Source organism: Erinaceus europaeus, chromosome 18 (assembly GCF_950295315.1).
Source record: "Erinaceus europaeus chromosome 18, mEriEur2.1, whole genome shotgun sequence".
Classification (NCBI taxonomy): Eukaryota; Metazoa; Chordata; class Mammalia; order Eulipotyphla; family Erinaceidae; genus Erinaceus; species Erinaceus europaeus.
Genome location: NC_080179.1, coordinates 42,054,703 through 42,061,421, shown reverse-complemented (window position 1 = coordinate 42,061,421; position 6,719 = coordinate 42,054,703).

Here is a 6,719-nt window from a genome sequence, read left to right as displayed (position 1 = left end):
ATGTTTAATTAATTTATTTACTTTTAAATTATATGGTTTCTTCTGAAACTACTCTCTTCCTGAGAAAGAGGAAATCTTCACAAGATTTTTTTTTTAATTTCTGCTTGTTTATAGGCATACAATTTGCTTTTGACAATTTTGTGTTATCATGCATTTAGCTTTAAGCATGTTTTAAATGAATTTCTTTGACTTTACATCTTGTCTTTCCGAGTTTCATTCAGTTTTTTTTTTCTATTCTCAAGTTTCTTTTTGATACTTAAACTATTGCCCTTGCTTTCTGCCCTGATTTGTCCTTGCAAGCAACGCTTTTGAAGTCATTTCATTTTCAATCTTTCCTTAGTCATATTTTGTCTTGTTTTTTTTTTTTTTTTTTTTTGTGCAGAGTTGGGAACTCGCACATATGTAATTTCACCACTCCTGCATCAATTTACTTATTTATTGTTACTGGAGCTTCTTTGCTTTAGGCCTGCATTTTCAGATATAAAGTGTCATAAAGATACAAAGAGAAAGGTATTGGGTGGTAGGGCAGTGGGTTAAGCACAGTTGTCACAAAGCACGAGGACTGGTGTAACGTTCCAGGTTCAAGCCCCAGGTTCCCCACCTGCAGGGGAGTAGCTTCACAAGCAGTGAAGCAGGTCTACAGGTGTCTATCTTTCTCTCCCCCTCTCTATCTTCCCCTTCTCTCTCCATTTCTCTCTGTTCTATCCAACAACAGCAACATCAGTCACAACAACAATAAAACAAGGGCAACAAAAGGGAATAAATTAAAAAAAAAGATACAAAGAGAGAGAGGCAGAGTGGTGACCCACTTGGGTTAGCTCAAATGTTACAGTGTGCCCAAATTCAAGTACCCCGCTCCCCACCTAGGGGTTTTTGCCAGTGGTGAAGTAGTTCTGTAGGTTCTTTCTTTCTCTCTAGCTCCCCCTTCCCTTATGTTATCTGGCTATCTCTATCCAATAAATAAACATAATAAAATTAAATTTAAAAAATTCTTATTAAGGAAAATGATACAACGAGAGAGTGAAGGACTCTATGGCACCTATACGTGCACCAATACAACAAGGCTGGATTTGACTCTGGGTCTCACTCATAGCACAGAAGGCACAGTGCTCAGGTGAACAATTTGCCAGACTCTGGGTCAACATCTTGTTTTGATTCAGTTAGAGGGACAATGAGAGAAAGAGAGAGAGAGAGAGAGAGAGAGAGAGAGAGACCATAGAACTAGATTTCCCCTATGGGTGTGACACTCCCATGTGCTGTAATGTGAACTTAGACCATGCCCTTGATGGACAAGTCATGTGCCCTACCTGACAAGCTATCTTTCCAGCTCTTCTATATTTCTGAATGAATATAATTTTGTGACTTTTTTAGTTTACTTGACATTATTAGCTCCTTTTCATTATTAGTTGGAGAGAATTTCAATTTTTATGTCGTGCCATTTGTTATAATGATTTCTAATTTTTATTTATTTCCTTTTTGTTGCCCTTTTTATTGTTGTTGTAGTTATTATTATTGTTGATGTCATCATTGTTGGATAGGACAGGAAGAAATGGAGAGAGAAGGGGAAGACAAAGAGGAGGAGAGAAAGACACCTGCAGACCTGCTTCACCGCCTGTGAATCAACTCCCCTGCAGGTGGGGAGCCGGGGGCTTGAACCGGGATCCTTAGGCCGGTCCTTGTGCTTTGCGCCTCATTCACTTAACCCACTGCACTACCGCTGGACTCCCATGATTTCTAATTTTATAGTATTCTGTCTTATTTATAGCTGTACTACCTCAAACCGTATCTCTCTTAGCTAACACCAATTAGGAATATGAATTCTACAACACCAATACCTATATTCTTTATATTTTGTAATGAAGTAATAATATTGTTTGTTTATCCCTGTTTTATAACTTACTGGAATCAATAATCAACACCAGTCTTGCATGATTGTTTTTGTCTGCCCATCTTTAATTTTGTTTAATTATCTTTATTTATTAATTGGATAGAGATAGAGAGAAATCAAGAGTGAAGAGGGAGGTAGAGAGGGAGAGAGAGAGAGAAACACCTACAACCCTACTTCACTTATGAAGCTTCCCCCTTGTAGATAGGGACTGGGGTCTTGAACTCCGGTCCTTGCACATTGTAACATGTGCACTCAGCCAGGTGCACCACCAACTGGCCACTTTACCCATATTTTATTTGGATGATGTTCATACCATAGTACTTTACTTAAGATCATCTCATTGAATTTTTTTTTTTATTCTTGGAAAGTCTAAAGATATGTCTATATCTTAAACTCCTTTATGCTTGTTATAAAAATCTATGGGACATTTTTTTTTCTCATTTAGAGATTTAGGTTTCTTTCTCCTGTTTTTCTTGCTGTGCTGGAAATTCTAGTTTAGACAGTTTTTTAATTTGTTTTAATGTTCAGTAACTTTATATGTTTCAGGGCTAATTATAGTGTGTCAATCTTTTCCAGGACACAGTGTGCTCTTTAATACCTAAAATCAAGTTATCTTTTATCTCTGGTCACATGTTAAATGATGCCTTTATTTTTATTTTTGTTTCATTTGTCCTCTTAAGAAATAGCTATTTTTCTTTAAAAACAATTGTTAAAAGACTCTGTCTTTTCTAGCCAATAGAAGTACTTTAATTCCATATCACATTTTCAGTTCTTTTTAAAGTTTTTAATGCTCGTTTTCTTGTTTTGCTTATTTTAGGTCTCTGAAGCAGCAGCTTTTATCTCTATGTAACTGTTCTCTTCTGTACTGTTCACTTTTGTGTTTCTGGTAGTTGTTGTTTTACATTTAGACTTTCAGCTCTTTATTTTCTTTTAATATTACATCTTTTGCTCAGTTTTACTCATTATTTCTTGTTTGGAAACTTTTTTTTTTCAGGGTGATTACTTTATTAAAATTGTTTCTTTTCCTTTCATCTATAACAATGGTGACAGTTTCTGTCTATTCAAAGGAGGCTTTTTTTTCCTGACACATGGATGTGTGTAAATGAGAATATCTTTTGTATACATAATGCTTGTTAATCTTGTGATGACTACCACTTTGAGTAAGATATTTTGCACCTTATTTTCCAAAAGAATCATGAAAATCAAAGAGCAAGTTCCAGGCTAACCAATTTTAGTTGACCCTGTGCAAGTGGTCAATCTTCAGTAACAGAGCAGACTCACTATATTTCCCTTCAGAATACCGTTTTCCTCATCCTACCCGCATTCCTTACAGAAGCGATCTCTTATGAGATGAGCTCTGTTGTCCCTTGTTTCCACCTTCTGTGCTTTTTCCTGGTGCCAATTTCCACGAAAGATTCCAATTGCATTCCCATTTTCACTAAATCTGCTTTTAAGTCCTATTCCTCAGGGTGGGTACTGGCACTGTATCTATATATCCTTGGGCTTCCTTTCACCTGGGTAGTCATGACAGGTGTTCTCATTTTGTCCTTCACCACATTACATACCTTATGGTTTCTGATCTCACGAAAATACAGTTTTCCTCTGTTGCTTTTCTTTCTCTCTGTTGTTCTGTGACATATCTGTGAAGAGAATTAGACACAGCTGCTCTTACTATTATTTCTATTATCAATTTGTTATAATTACTTTTCAAAAATTTGGCAGCCATAAAATATAAATTTGGCAAGCATGTTTCACTAGGTTTCATCATTTTATAAACTTGGAACTTTGGAGACAGTGGTATTTTATCATCTTTTGAGAACATACTATACACGTGACTAATTGAATAGAATGCTTACATTTGTAAGAGTAGAAGCAGTAGTAGACTATAAACAAAGAAAATTTACTAAATCTCTTTTAAGATTTTATTTATTTATTTAGGATAGAATTAGAATTTGAGATGAAAGATAGATATCCACAGTTCTGTTTCACTGCTCTTGAAACTTCCCCCAAATAAGATCCCCTTCATTCACTATATGTTAGTAAATGATTCCCTACATATGCTTTGTGAAGCTTGAGGTCCAACTGAAAATATGTACAAAACATATTTAAATAAACTCATGCTTTAAATTCATGCCCTTGTCCACCTAGAAGAAGTTGGATTGTAAATGTAAAATCTATAAACCACCACATCGATGATAACTAAGCAAATGGAGACCTAGGAAGTCCGAAGTCCATTGTCAAACATAATCACTCTGTTCAGTATGCTTCTCTGAGGCAGGTTCTCATGGACACTAATTTAATTTCCATAGCCACCCATTTGTAAAAGCTCTAAATCACTTTTTTATTTTACAGCTGAATAAACTCCAATTCAAAGGTTTAAGGAATTTGTCCAAGGATACACAGCACTAGTAAGTAACAAAACCCAACAAAAGAACACAGCCTTGTTCCTTTGCTCCTTTCCCAGCTTGGTTTGCCTCGCCAAGCACAACCACCCCCCCACCACCACACCCCACCCACACCCCCACACACAAAAAAAGATGAAGGGAGAGAGAAGTGCATCCAAGTAGTGTGCAAGATCTTTGCAGATCACTTCCATATTAGCAGATTTTCCAAAAAGTTTGCAACAGAGCTCTCAGGAAAAACCATCTATTTAGGGAGTCGGGCTGTAGCGCAGCGGGTTAAGCGCAGGTGGCGCTAAGCACAAGGACCTGCATAAGGATCCTGGTTCAAGCCCTGGCTCCCCACCTGCAGGGGAGTTGCTTTACAAGTGGTGAAGCAGGTCTGCAGGTGTCTATCTTTCTCTCCCTCTCTCTGCCTTCCCCCTCCCCTCTCCATTTCTCTCTGTCCTATCCAACAACAATGACAACAATAATAACTACAACAATAAAACAACAAGGGCAACAAAAGGGAATAAATAAATAAAAAATAAAAATAAAAATTAAAAAAAACCAAACATCTATTTAGTTCTATCAGAGAGCAGGCTCCCTTTTCCCACAGCTGCGCAGCCGGCCTCAGTGGTCAGGACTGAAAATAGCTGCTGGATACCTAAACTGCTTTATTTTTGCCAGGAGATAACAGAGTGAATGACTTGTAGCAGCTTTGGAACCCTGATAAGTTCCAGACTCAGAGTGAAAACGGCAAAGGGTAATTCCCAGATAATTCAAGAAGAAGGAGAAACGAGGCAATTTCTTTTTTCATTGAGAAGCTGTAATATAAGAAATGAATTGAAAAAACCCAGAAGAAAAATGGTCTCAGGTAGAGTTTTGAGAAATGTTGATCTTGTTTTTCCTTTACTCTTTAGCGGATTGAACTCCAACCCAGCTCATTGTTGAAACTGGAATTTCTCTTCCATTTCAAGAAATATTCATGTTAAGATAAAATCTGACTCTTCCTCTTAAGAGTGCAAATGTGTGGAATACAGGTTAGAGGAACAGCTGCCATATATATATATATATATTCACTGATAAATTTTAATATTATATACATAATATTAACTTTAAATATTAAATTTAATATTATATACATATATAATATTAAAATTTATCAGTGATTTAATATTTGTTTACAAAATTATATTTCTTTTTTCTTTTTTTCATTTTATTTTCTGTCTTTTTTTTTTTTTGCTAGAATATTGGTCTCAAATCATTGAAATGTGGAGTTTTATTCAATTAAATTAAGAAACACCTTTGAGCACTTATACAAGAGAGGAAGTTTTCTAGAGAGGAATACTTGCCTCAGTTTAGATGGGGAATTTTATTTCATAGATTTTATTTGTTCATTAATGTTAAAGCAAGGAGGAGAGAAAAAGCCAGACTGGTACATGTGCTATTGGAGATTGAACTCAGGACCTCATGCTTGAGGATTCAATGCCTTATCCACTAGGCCACCTCCCAGAGCATGGAATTTTATTTTTTTAAGATTAAATTCAATGCAAAGTTAGAGTCTACTTTAGACCAACTATGATAGGTGCTGACATTCAGAAAGAAATTGGTTTCTGGTGCTGTCTTCAGAAGGCTGGTCTTTACTTTGGATGTTGAACTGCATAACTTTAATGAGGTAAAGTTCCATATATAGAGAGAGACTCTCCTATACATGTTATTCATCTCCCTCTCTCCATCTCCCTTTCTCTCTCTTTTACACACACACACACACACACACACACACACACACACACACACACACACACACACACACCTTTCTCTCTGTTATACAATTCAATGCAATACTGCTCAGCTATAAGGTAGAGAAATTCTGCTTTGGGTAATAGCATGGACCTAGAAGATGTTGTGTTTAATGAAATAACAGAGGAAGAAAGAAACAGTCTTTTACCATGTCAGTTTCTTGTGGTACTTAGAGAAACCAAATGGATAAGGAAACTAAATAAAAAAAAACAGTAAACATTTAGATTGACCAATTAAGTGGTTATCAGAAGTGAATGGAGAGAATATAGTAAATTGGGTAAAACAGGTTAATTGTATGGTTGTAGGTAAAATCAGGCCTTGAGTTTAAGCTTAATATGTAGGCATGTTCGATTGTGTTGACATGTAATTCAAACTTATATAAAGTTACAATGCAATTTTTGCTGTTTTACAATTTAAAACAGAAAAAGACATGTCATGTTTTTTAAAGCAAACAAAATTAGTAGGGTTACAACATTCAAAGAGACCAAAGCAATATGGGGGGCATAGACTATCCTACATTTTAAAATACTACTACTTTAATAAAAATATCAATCAAATAGAACAAAGCTGTATTCGAAGACCTAAAATAGGAATTTCTTTTTTTGTTCTTTTTTTGTTTGTTTCTCTTCTTCTTCTTTTCCTTCTTCTTC